General features: G+C 36.3%; 1 protein-coding gene across 4 annotated transcripts in view; it reads left to right on the forward strand.

Moving 5' to 3' along the window:
• ATG5 (autophagy related 5) overlaps positions 1-14,281 on the forward strand; it is a 120,683-nt gene that overhangs the window by 85,085 nt on the left and 21,317 nt on the right. The window lies entirely within an intron of this gene.

Genomic DNA, 14,281 nt, shown 5'->3' on the forward strand with positions numbered 1-14,281 from the left:
AATTATTTACTCCTTGGTTTATTAAGGCACCTCATATTGCAGTTAATATTTGAGTTTCTTGGAAGAATTGTCACCCCATTCCATGGTTAAGCTACACCTTAGGATGGCCATCAGCTGCTTTAATGAGTAGATGTATGTAGCCTTCCCACCTTTCTCTAACTGACCTGGATTTTAGTTTCCTGATTTACTTCTGGCCTAGTGAAGTCTTGGTAGGTGCTAAGCTCAGTCCCTGTCTGCTGCTGCTGCTGCTAAGTCGCTTCAGTCGTGTCCGACTCTGTGCGACCCCATAGACGGCAGCCCACCAGGCTCCCCTGTCCCTGGGATTTTCCAGGCAAGAACACTGGAGTGGGTTGCCATTTCCTTCTCCAGTGCATTAAAGTGAATAGTGAAAGTGAAGTCGCTCAGTTGTGTCCAACTCTTAGTGACCCCACGGACTGCAGCCCATAAAGCTCCTTGGTCCATGGGATTTTCCAGGCAAGAGTCCTAGAGTGGGGTGCCATTGCCTTCCCCATAGTCCCTATCTAAAGAAAGTTTATTTCTTCAGCCTTACTTTTCAAAAAGATTTCCAAGACCCAAATCGTCTCTGTGTGTGTCATTATCACATTTTTCTTTCAGTCTGTTTCCATCTCAAGAGAATGCCACCATCCAGAAATGATGCTCTGTAGGGTGATCATTTAATCTGTTGACAATTTCATGGTGTAAGAAAATTTGCTTAATCACTTATCTATTCCAATAGTGAAAACTACCTTCTGATTTTTTTTCTGTTCTTCTCATAAATGATTTTCATGTAACAGGCCAAAACACACAACACCTGTCTGTTAAGAACAGAATTACTAGGCCTTGATTCTTAGTAGTGGTTCCTTCTTTGGAGTAAATATGAGAATTGCTTTTGGTCTAATTACTCATACTTCTAAAATAACTACTTACTAATAATTTCAAATAGGTAATGTATGGGTGATTGTTTAGGAATATTAGAAGGAAATACCAATTTAAAAACACAAAGGCTAATAATCCTATTATTTCTGGCCTGAGCCTGGAAGATTTTGTTTTGGCATTTTATATCCCGATGTCTTACTCTTTGATGAAGTTTGTGTCTTAGTTGTTGGATCATACCCATTTTTTTTTTTAATTTTGTTTTTAATTTTCAAGGTTTTGCAGGAAGTTATATATTTGCTTCATGAGCCTTGCAGGTTGTTTATAATAAGACAAGTACTAAGCAGATGATATAAATACAGAGATTTATGTAGATATATTGATGTGTGTACAGCAGATCTTGATATGTACATGTTTGAAATTTCTTAAATCATTAGCTAGGCAAGTTACTGCTTTTGCAGAGGATTGTGTATATTAAAATGTTAATTCTCAGTTAAGAAATATAGTCTGATATAAACAGTCAGTTACATTGTCTTTTGATGCCTTGGGAGCATTTTACAGAATATATCTTGTCTCAAGATGTTATCTCTCAAAGGTCTGTTTCAGAAAAAACCCTATAAAGGTAAAGGAATGTCAGTGCTGGTTCAAAGAGCTACTGTTTGAGTGTGTTGCTTGGAGCATGTAGTGGGTAGTGAGAGGTCTCTATCGGTGGAATGACGAGTCTTGATCGCAGTTAGGTTCCACAGAATTGGGTCTACGTTTGGAAACTGTATATGAGTAGACCATGTGTCTACGTTGGGTGTGATCTTTTCATGAAAGTCACCTGTCTGCTATGTTGTGACACAGTTATGTACATGGCATAAATTAATTAAAATTATGCTAGTTGTGAAATTGTATGAATTAGCAAGGTGAGGATTTCAAATGACTGTTGAATTCACTGAGGAATGATTTGTATATTAGATGTGTGGCTGAGTTCACGGGCACGAAACTCTGAGAAATCAAGCTAATGTTACTTATTATTGAACTTCATTAACCGTGTGTTACACCATATTAAATCTGTCTTCAAAACATTGTAAATGATTATTACATTTGAAATGTAGAAGATTAACATACTAAGAAATAACATGTCTTTAGAACTAAAGACTCAGAAATCCAATGTAGTATTCTTAACATTTTGTCTAGATTTTTCAAAACATGGATAAGAGAAACATTTCACATGGATGAGAAGAGTCTGTTCTGCTCATTTAAAATTTGAAAGAAATATTCCATGGTGTATACAATGGCCCTATATGCAGGGCAGAAGAAGAGACGCAGAAGTACAGAACAGACTTTTGAACTCTGTGGGAGAAGGGGAGGGTGGGATGTTTCGAAAGAACAGCATGTATATTTTCTGTGGTGAAACAGACCACCAGCCCAGGTGGGAGGCATGAGTCAAGTGCTCGGGCCTGTTGGGCTGGGAAGACCCAGAGGAATCGGGTGGAGAGGGAGGTGGGATGGGAGACCGGGATGGGGAATTCGTGTAACTCTATGGCTGATTCACATCAATGTATAACAAAACCCACTGAAAAATAAAAAAATTAAAAAAAAAAAAAAAAAAAAAAAAAATTTGAAAGAAATAATGTATTTCAGTAGGTACTTCTGTCCTTTTAGTCTTCCCTTCCTTTCTCTCTTTTCTTTTCCTCCTCTCTTTTTCTTCATCTTTCTGTCCCACCTTATTCTTATACAGAGCCCTCCCTTTTCTCTACCTCACTAATCTGAAAAGTTTTTACTATGTTATAAAGCATTTCCTATTTCAATTAAAGTGTTGACGTTTACTTTTAAAAGCAGAGCTTTACTAAAGGAAAAATACCTCTATTAGCTTACATTTAAACTCCTTTTCATCATGATGGGGTAATTATCTGTTACTTCTAAGGAGTAAGCCATAGCTAATTTCTGACTCTGCATCCACGTTTAAAGTGACTTAGAATCAGCTGGGGACAGTTCTGACGTCTGCTTATGTAACGCAGCATTCATACTCTTCACTAGGTGTTCACTTTAGCTACAGATGCTTCATATAAAACAGGGTAGAGTAGCTTTCAAAAGGACTACACATCAAAGTGTAACTTGAACTCTGGTTTTTACGTTGCTTAAGGAATCCTTAATGGAGTAGAACTAACAAATTTGTTCTTCCCGCTAACACATTATCGTTTTAAAGCTTTAAAACCTTTTTTCTTCCATGCCCTCTGAAGCCATAGCACATACAATTGGATAGTTTTATTATTTCGGAATGTTTTAACAATATCCACATTAAATGTCATCCTATTTCATGTTCGGTGCAAAGAAGGTTTCCTTTCATTGTAGTTAATCCTGGAGAATAATGATCTGCTTTTGGAATGAAAGATAAAATTCCTTACATAAGAGAGCTGTATTTTAAGTTGAAATGCACTCATGCTGTAGTTTGGCTGATAACTGTTCATATGTGTAGTGACAATAGTTTTTAGCCACAGTGTATCCTCTTTTGCCTCATCACAGTCTTCCATTTCTCAGATGGATAAGCTGTCGCTAAGTTACACAAGAATTAATCTTTACTGTCTGTGGCCCTCTTAGAACCTTACTTTAAAAATCACCACTTTATTGTACTACTAAATAAGAAAATGTTTATGCGATTTTAAAACCTCCATTGTGGAAAGAAACCTGTAATTTTGACTTGCTGTATTGGTGGTATTGAAAAATTATCTCAAACTAAAATTGTGTTGGAATATATTAGCCTGTTTTGGATTCTGTAGACAGTACTCTCTTCACATATTGTGTTCTAAAAATTTGAATTTGTGGAAAAAAAAAATAAAAAAAATAAAAATTTGAATTTGTGAAGGAGATAGGACTTGTTTTTATAAGTAAAAAAAAAAATTTTAGGATAGGCCATGTAATTAGTAATGAAATTGGACTATGATATTGGTACGGTAAACCCTGACCTGCATTTTAGAATATCCTTCCTTATCATTCTAATAAAGTCTTAAGTCAAGAAACTGTGAGAGGAAGAGCTCCTTTTCTCTGTTCAGGTCATGGTAATGTGAGTTGGAATCAGACGTTCCTCTCCAAGGAAGGAGAGGCTGTTTCTCTGCTGCCCTGACTGGTGGAGAGGGTTCTGGGAAAGCTCAGAAATAGTAGACATAAGGAATCTACAAGCTGGGCAGTTGTCTTTGATCAGTAAGGATATTTTTTTTAATAATCCAGACTCTGTATTTGGTATGATACATTAGTTCTGTTTTATATAACACCTTATTGTTAAATTCTGAGTCCATTTTAGTAAACTGCCATCCACTTTAAACTAGGTTTTACTGGAAATAGAACTGCCATATGACCCAGCAATACCACTCCTGGGCATACACACCGAGGAAGCCAGATCTGAAAGAGGCACATGTACCCCAATGTTCATCGCAGCGGTGTTCATAATAGCCAGGACATGAAAGCACCCTAGATGCCCATCAGCAGACGAATGGATAAGGAAGCTGTGGTACATATACACCATGGAATATTACTCAGCCATTAAAAAGAATTCATTTGAATCAGTTCTATTGAGATGGATGAAACTGGAGCTCATTATAGAGTGAAGTAAGCCAGAAAGATAAAGAACAATACAGTATACTAACGCATATATATGGAATTTAGAAAGATGGTAATGATAACCCTATATGCAAAACAGAAAAAGAGACACAGATGTACAGAACAGACTTTTAGATTCTGTGGGAGAAGGTGAAGGTGGGATGTTCTGAGAGAACAACATTGAAACAAGTATACTATCAAGGGTGAAACAGATCACCAGCTCAGGTTGGATGCATGAGACAAGTGCTCAGGGCTGGTGCACTGGGAAGACCCAGAGGGATGGGATGGGGAGGGAGGCGGGAGGGGGGATCGGGATGGGGAACACATGTAAATCCATGGCTGATTCATGTCAATGTATGGCAAAAACCACTACAATATTGTAAAGTAATTAGCCTCCAACTAATAAAACTAAATGGAAAAATAAATAAATAAACTAGGTTTTATAATTTCAAAACTTGAGACTCCATTTTAAGTATCAGAACATGAATTTTAAATGAGTTAAGCATATTAAGGCAAACTTATTTAAATTCCCACAGACAGCTTTAAGATTGCCATGCTGCTATATAACTTTTTAAAGAAAAATCTATAATTTTTCTGAATTGATGAGGACAGGGATATTTCTCTAACATTATTTGGAGGTTCTTGACCTCATTTGGAAATTTTAAATTGGTGGGGTATAATTAGTGTTTCTTAAGAACTCATGAAATAAACATAGAATAATGAATAGTTATAAATTAGACTATGATGAATCTGAGTTATCACTCCAGAAGGCCTCTTCCTACTTCCACCCATTTGAGGACATTTTACTAACAGCTTCATTGAAGTATAACCTTGATATCAGAATTCATCCTTTTGTCTTTTTGGTTCTGTGCAAGGCAAGCAGGATCTTAGTTCCCCACCCAGGGATTGCACCCATGCTCCCTGTGGTGGAAGTACAGAGTCTTAACCCCTGGACCATCATGGAAGTCCTAAAGTTCACCCTTTTAGGTATACTATTGATTTTTTAGGATATTCACAGAGTTGGTGCAGCCATCACTCTTATGTAATTTCAGAACATTTTTATCACCCCAAAAAGACCCTATTCCTAATTAGTAGTCACACCTCATTCTTCCTTCCAGCCTGTGACAAATTCCCCCTCCCCTCCAATTCATGGCGACTACTGATCTTCCCCCTCCTCCCTCACCCCCCAGATTTCTATATTCTGAACGTTTCGTTTTAAATGGAATTTTAAAGTATATGGCCTTTTGTGTCTGGCTTCTTTCACTTGAATTATATTTCCATGGTTCATCATTGTGATGGCACATTTCTGTTCTTTCTTTTTTATGGCCAAGTAATATTCCACTGCTTGGAGATACCACATTTTGTTTATCTATTCACTGATTGGTGGTTATTTGGATTGTTTCTGCCTTTTGCCTGTTATGAATAAATGCTGCTGTGAGCATTAATGTACAAGGTTTTGATGAACATATGCTTTTAGTTCTCTTGGGTAGATACTTAGGAATGGAATTGCTGGGTTATGTGGTAATTCTGTGTTTAATCTTTTGAGGAACTGCCAGATTATTTTGCAAAGTATATATGCCATTTTACATTTCACTCACCAAGTATAAGTGTTCCAATTTGTCTACATCCTTGCCAACATTTGTTATTTTCTATCATTTTAATTATAGCCATCTTAGGAGGTATGAAGTGGTGTATGTATTTTGGTTTTAGTTTGTCCCTCCCTAATTACTAATGATGTTAAACATCTTTTCATATGTTTACTGACCATTTGGATATCATCTTAGGCAGGATATCTTCAAATCCTTTGCTCTTTTTAAACTGGGTTTTCTTTTTATTATTGAGTTGTAAGAGCTCTGTATATCTTCTGGTCACTAATTCTTTACTGGATACGTGATCTGCATTTATTTTCTCCTATATTTGGTTTTATTTTCATTTTCATAGTGCCCTTTGAAATACAAAGATTTTAAATTTTAGTTAAGTTCAGTTTATTTTCTCTTTGGTTGCTTGTGTTTTCAGGTTGTCTTGCCAAATCCAAGGCCATAAAGATTTCCTTCTATGTTTTCTTCTAAGAGTTGTATAGTTTTACTACATTGTTTTTCTTCATGTATTTTTTAGGGTAGTCAAGTGCTATTTTTTTTTTAAATTTCTTAATGAACATATGACTTCACAACAGTGAGATCTGTAAAATATTTATCATTTGTTTTTATTTGCTACTTCTAAAAAACTCAGGAATTTATGAAATCTACTTTCAATGATACTTCAGTGAATAAATGTTTTAAATGATTAGTATCAGAAACAAAAATACCAACATCCCCATATTATAAACTTTATTTAGTTTTCACTATAAAGCCTACAGACCCCACACAAAGGGCTGAGGATCTTGTAGTGTTTTACTCACTCCTGGCCCAGGTTTAGAAACAATATTCTAGTGGATAAGACAACTGATTGATCATCAGGAGGACAGAATTTCAATTCTGAGGTCGACACAACCTCTTTTACCCAGATGCTGCTTCTTGCTACTCTGATTTCTATATTTGTACAAATTAAAAACGCTGCATAGTTATTTTATGTAAGTATACCATAAAGATAGAAATAATCTGTATATAAATATGTCCTTTGAATTGTCAGTCAAAAACAGTTTGTTCCATTACTCTTACAGTAGCTTACCTTTTTAGATGGCTTTGGATAAAATGAGCAAAGACATTTTTATAGATACTGAAATTTAAACTATGATTGCCTAGGTATGGTTTTGAAATTTTTCAGGGGAGACCTTAGCAGTAATATAATTATTACTAAGCACATCAATCCTAGCACTTTTATAGGAAGCCTCTCATTTGGCCACTCTACTAATAATTTCAAATAAAACATTTTAAAGCAATAGAACTTATTTTATAAATTGGCTCGTAAACAGCCCCAGATTGTTCTCAGCCTTAGCAAGAGGGAAATAGTACTTCCCTGTAACACTTTTTATTCAATGAAAGGATATGAGGAAAACACACACTGTTGCCTGTGTTTGAAGACAATTTGCCTTAATTATTTGTGCAGCAAAATATATTTGGCATTGTCTAGACAGAATTATAATAAATATAACAGTTTAAAGAAGACAAGATGTAAACTTCAAACCAGATGTGTGGATATAATTCTGATGGGTGCTTTCATTTAATCATAGTCTCAATTAAGACACTGCTGCTTTGAGGATTAAGTGTCCCTGACTGTAATAATGACAGCTTTTCAAATGTTAATTATTATTTTTTAGAGTTGTCGGGAATATTAAAAGTGGACTTCAGACTCTGGTAGCATAACTACAGAAAGTGCTTATTTTCAAGTCTCCTATTTCCCTACATAAAGGATAAAAGTGGTCTGATTAAGTGGCACTGACTCCCCTCTCGCTGTCTCCCTGTCCCCCTCCTTCCCACCATCGAAAGGACTGTTTACTGTAAAGGTCTAAAGGCATTCATTTGAAAATGGTTTGTTCTTTTTACTTAATGAGGTATTGTAATCATGTATATTCTTAAGCTAATTTTAACATGAGGCTTCTTTTGAAAAGCATGTGATGCAAAATTTGACATGCATGAATATATCTCAGGCCAGATATGCATGTGACAGTTTGAAGCACGTATCATGTGTCATTGTTGGTAAAGTCTGGCAGCATATCCTGTGTAAACCCCTATTTTCTTTTTCTTTGTGCCCCATATTTATTCTGATTAACAAGACTTCAAAGGGAACAACTGATGGCTGAATACCAATTATTTTTTATTCTCTCTGTTTTGGGTTCTGTGAGGACTAACTAGTGTTACCTTTCTCTGGCTCCACATTTAACCATGGTTTTAAAGAGAGGAATGAAAGGAATTAATCACTGTTAAACACCTGTTGCACTAGGTGTTTTGTATATCTCATGTAATTGTTAGAGCAGTCATTCAAATTTGTATATTATTCCTGTTTTTCAGATTTAGAAACATACTTCCAAGACTGATGTAATTTGCCTTAGGTTCCCAGTCAGTTGTGTTGTGAGTTAGAATTCCAGCCAAGCCTTTGCTAATTCCATTGCATTTGACGTTCTACACTTTACGTGCTAAATTTGTAGCCCACTTTTCTCCCCTTACCCACTGATATCTGAGAGGTGCCGTTGTATTTCATCTGCCTCTGTGTGCGTTAGTGGGAAGAGGGCATATGAAGGGAAAGGGTTGTTTCTGTGCTCCGCCTGAAATGACCTTATCTTTTTCTGTTTTAAGAAAAACTACTCTGTATTTTAAGATGAAAGCTTGAAGACCTGTGTTTTCTACTTTGTTTTCATCTTCTTTGGAAACTCCCCACGATTTTACTTTAGTACATTACATTCTACCACACTTAGCATATTTTACTTTGTACCTACTGATACGTCTTCCACTCTTATAAAATGAAATTCTGTCACCAGTTTTAGCAAAAACTTTTGTTTTTGCCCTAACCGCCGAGTTTATGCTGGGCTTTTACATTTTCTCTTAGCACTTTGTACATATTTCTGTTATCACTTATACATATATCTGTAACACTGTGTTACAGTTATTTGTTTATGTGTGCATTGTTCATCTTTGTACCCATCAGCACAAGTGATACCTTTTATAAATTCAGTGGATGTTTAATGAGTGATTATTTCTGGTAGATGTGCCCCTGCCCCCTGGTTGTTAAGAGATCCTGGACCTGTGTACTACTGTTGGGATAGTTCTTTTATGTTTGTTCTGTTTTGTTATGGCTGGATTCTCTACTGTCTGAGTCTGGGTTATGTGGGGGGAGGAAGGCAGCCATGAGGATTGTGCCTAGTTGCCAAGATAACTGGGCTTGACTGGAATAGGCAAGAATTTACCCAAAGCATAATGAAATCAGCCTAACTCTCTCAAAATAGGCAGTAGGAAGTGAATCTAAGACGTAAAGTCAGAGATGAGAACTGACAAGGGGCTGAAGTGGAATCACAGTCAGGAAAAGAAGATGTGATCAGAAATTGGGAGATTTGTCAACCAGCTAGAAAGCAGAATTTGAAAGGATGTAGGGTAAATGGTTCTGGATGGAGGCTGTGAGCACTCACTGGGGGTGGGACTAATTTTTGAGTTGCTGGATTAAAGTTGCTACTTAGGGCTTGTCAGAGATTTTTGTGATCACAGAAGCTCCGCTCATTTTCTGCTGAGTACCTTTAATAACTGCCTGATATAATAAAAGAGATGAGTTAAAGTAAGTTCTTACAGTTAAAGTAAGAATAAATGAATGAATTAATGAAACAAATCTATCTGCAGATCACATAGTTTATCCACATCCCTTATATCCACTCTGTCCATCTTTTCTGTCATCATGCAAATTCATATCCTCGGTATTTCAGATCAAAATCCTGAACCTGGATACTACTACTGGGATGATTCTGTCCCACCTATTCTAACAAATGGGGTCCATTTAATCATCAAGTACTACCTGATGTATCAGTAAGAGACCAAACCCCCCCGCCCCCGTCCCCCCCTCCCCCCCGCTGGCCTTTTAGTTAAGGGCATTTATAAGTTTCACAAACAAGTGAACCATTGTGCATCTGTTGGGCGTCTTTTTAAGTTGTATGCTTTCTGAATTTTTATGTTTTTCTCTTTCATAGCTTTTGATTGCTTCATTTCAGTAAATAGAATCTCCTTTTACTGTGGATATGATTCTTCCTCCTCTTTACAGTCACTGACTCCATGATCATTGAATCAGATGTGTATCCTTCCAGCTGTAATTTGCCATTTTTAACAAACCAACATTTCTAACTCATATTGATATACTATTTATGACCCAAACAGCAAAATAAGCCCTAATGTTATGTAGTAACAGGGAGACAACAAGAGTAGTATGTCTTCTTATTATAATCCATATTTTATATTACAACTGAATATAAAACACATATTAGTATTTAATAAACTTCTGTTGAGTGTCGTTACATTTGATAAGAACAGTCACAGCACTTACTGAGCAGCTGCTGTGCACTAGGCACTCTTCTAAATGCGTTACATGAATTAACACGTGTAATCTTCACGTGGGGTTGTAACAAGCTCCATATTATATCCAGGGGATCACATAGTGTGTGATCTGAGGTTGGCTTTTAGTGTGCAGTGTGAGTTCCTTGAGCTCCCTGCAGTTTGTTGCATGTGTTATTACTAGGTTTTTGCATTATTACTGAGTGGTAGTCTGTGGCATAGGCATACCACAGACAGTTTATCCATTCACCTGTTCAATGACATTGGAACTGTACGAACTGTACATTTGTGTACAGTCTTTTTGAGAACATGAGTCTGCATTTCTCTGAGAGTACTCAAGAGTACAATTGCTCGGTCATATGGTAAATGTGTGTCTAATCTTGTAAGAAACTGCCTTACTCTTTTTCCATAAGAACTGAACCACTTTACATTTCTACCAGCAATGGTATGAAAGATCTAGTTTCTCCACATGCTCACCAGCGTTTGGTATTATTACTATATTTTATTTTAGACATTTTGGTAGATATGTAGTCATGTTGTATTGTGGTTTTAATTTGCATTTCCCTAATGACTAATGACGTGTCAAACATCTTTTTATGTGCTTATTTGCCATCTGTGTATCCTCTTTGGTGAAATGTCTATTGGTATCTTTTGCTTATTTTCTGATTGAATTCTTTGTGTTTCTTACTGTTGGACTTTTAGAGTTCTTACTTATTCTGCATATAAGAACTTTGTTGGATATGTAGCCTTGCAGATAGTCTCTTTCAGTCTTGTCTTTTTACCTTCAGAACAAAAGTTGTGTTTTGTTGATAAAGATCCAATTTATCAATATTTCCTTTTATGGATCTTGCTTTTGATATTAAGTTCTAGATTAGTTCCGAATTTAGTCCTCAAGTGACTTTGCCTTTTTTACTTTGCTATATAAAAGCTGAATGTCATGATTCTGGACCTTTTAGTAACTAGACAAGTGAACTTAGAGAAAATAGATTAAAAAGAAATTAAACGAGTTCGCTAAATTGGGATAGTATTAAGTTACAATACTCATACGGTGCTCTAAGACTGTTGATCGTGGCGGTGGTGGTGTGGTGGTAGTGACCTGTGTTTCAGTGTACGTTTAGATGGGTGTGTGTACCACGTCGCTCAGTCGTGTACCGTGAGGGCGTCCCTGAGAGTCAGTTAGTAAAGAATCCACCTGCAATGCAGGAGACCCTGGTTTGATTCCTGGGTCGAGAAGATCCTCTGGAGAAGGGATAGGCTACCCACTCCAGTATTCTTGGGCTTCCCTCGTGGCTCAGCATGATTGTACTGTGTACATATTTTATTCATTTGAAAACTGTGCAGTGTAGATATTACCTCCATTTATACTCATGCATGTTTTCAAACTTGATTCACTAAAATTTTATAAATTTAACTTAAAGTTTTTTACAAATTTGATTCTTGCTGCTTCTGTTCAGTTTATCTTCCAGGTAAATCAGCTGCATAACTTTTGCATGTAAGGGAAATTGTTATCACAGTAGTGCCAGTGCCTGAGTAGAGAAAGGGTGACACACAGCCAGCCAATAGCACTCCAGGCTTATATTCCATTTGATGTTTTAAGAAAGGACTAACGTACTAGCTGAAAAACGAACAGGGGCAGTTTCAAAGATGACTTTACCAAGTCATTTCTCATGAGAAAGTTATTCTGTTTCTTGGAAGTCCCTAAAATAGTTTGCAGATTTACAGATATATGGCTAGATTAAGTGTTGTGGTGTAGTTCTATTATAGTGGCTTTCTTATCTATCAGACAAGGATTCAGATTACCGTGGATATTGTTAGCATTGTCTGGTTTCATGTATACTAAATCATAGTTTAAAGAATTCGTGTTCATGGAGTTTTTGTATTTTAAAAATATTGCTGTGTTCAAAATGAAGATAGCTTTTAAATATATCCTAGCATAATTTAGTCTTCTCTGCTGAAAGCCAATTTAGGTTTAATGAGATCTTTAAGAAGTTTGCATGAATTTACCCTACATTCCCATTGCCCTTCAGAACCTCTATACAGTACTTGAATTCGTAGTCTGTCTGTGACCAGCTTCTGTTTTCAAGATAAATAGCTCTCAAAGTTGAGTGTTTTTTAAGAATGAGAATATAAGTGTTTAAAGGCATTTGGACAAAATTTAAACAAAAAATATTTGTTAGATTTTTTGTTTGGGGTATTTTAGGTCTTTGCCTTTTAATAAGGTTTTTTTGTTACATGATGAAACAGAAATTTACTTTGATGAAAGTTTTCTTGGTTACCAGTCTATAGGATTTACTTGGAGTATATGTTAATAGTTCTGGAACTTCACCCTCCCCCCCCCAAGTAAATATTATAAAGACTGTTGAAGTTATACCTTTATTATAACTGCTCCATTTTGGGAAAGAGTTGAAAAAAAAAGAAGTACAGAGAAATTGCAGGCCATTTTTTCTAGGAATGTGAGTAGAGGAGAATTGCTGTTTTTTTAATACGTATCTAAGACCACTTGGCCTTTACTGTTTAGCATATTGTTTTCAAATTGCTATAATGTGTATTAGTATAGCTAAGCCACCTCATGATTCTGTCACTTAATAAGGAGCAAGTGAGTCTTGGAAAGATTTGACTTTGCTGAAAACCTTAGCCTCATCAGACCAGAGTTGGATGATCCATTTGAACGGTTTTTGTATCGGAGGCACAGTCCTGCCCCTCCTTTTCTCCTGCCCGAGTCCCAGTTGCCATCGCGTAGGCTTGCATCACTCAGACAGCCTCTCACCGGTCCCCCTGAAGTCAGTGCACACAATGCTGCTTCCCATTAGCCTTCAGAAGAAAGCCTCTTTCATCACGTCACTTCCTTTGCTCAAGAGTCTTAAAAGCCTCTTCATTGCCTGGGAGATAGAAAGCCCTAAGCGGGTGATGGCTACTGTAAATGATGACTGCTGTCCCCTATTCATTTCTTTCTCCTCTGAACTCCTCAAACCTGTGTCATCTTCACATAGTGAATCCTTGGTTGTTCATAATATTCTTCTGTTATTTTCCTGTGTACAGTAAAGTGAATCAGTTGTACATGTACATAAATCCACTGTTTTTTAGATTCTTTTCCTATATAGGCCGTTATTGTGTATTGAGTGGAGTTCCCTGTTCAGTTATACTTCTAAAAAATGAAGTATTTTTTAGAATACTTCTAAAAAATTCAATTAGTGAAGTGAACTGCATTATATTTAATGCATATTTATTAAATTTTAGTTTTTCTCATGCTTTCCATATACATTCAACTGTATTATTTTAATACTATTTTGATATTTATTATGTATTCACTGAACTCACAGTATAAAACCAGGAGAAGTAGTCACATACTTGCACCACATTTAGCTTTTCTTACATTTTAGTTCATGTCTATACTTAAAATCAGGTTTTCTTCTTCTTCTTTTTTTTTTTTAACCAAATCTGGTAAAAGTTATCTTGAAGAAGTTGAGGTGTGCCTCTGTGATTTTAAAATAAACAAGTCCCCCCAAAAAAGATTACCTTTAATGGCTAGGTATTTGAAATCATTTTCTTATAAGGTATTACTCTGTTCCTGTAGATTTCATGATTTTTCATTCCAAGAAGCTTAAAACAAAAACTTAGCATCTTAAAATGAAAAAACAGTTAAGAGTTGTGGTGGGTGTTATTCTCTTTATCATTTATTCAGTACTTGGCACAGGTCTCCCGTTATTCCTAGAACAAACTTCAGAGATGGGGAATGTCCCAAATTTCCAAAGAAACTGGGTGCGAGATCATAGAACTCATAACGACAGTGCTGTTACTCATAGATTGGCTGATTGCAGAGCCTCTGCACTCTGTCACGGGAAGGCTTCCGTCATCGTTGC

The sequence above is a fragment of the Muntiacus reevesi genome, chromosome 19 (assembly GCF_963930625.1).
Source record: "Muntiacus reevesi chromosome 19, mMunRee1.1, whole genome shotgun sequence".
NCBI classification, from domain to species: Eukaryota; Metazoa; Chordata; class Mammalia; order Artiodactyla; family Cervidae; genus Muntiacus; species Muntiacus reevesi.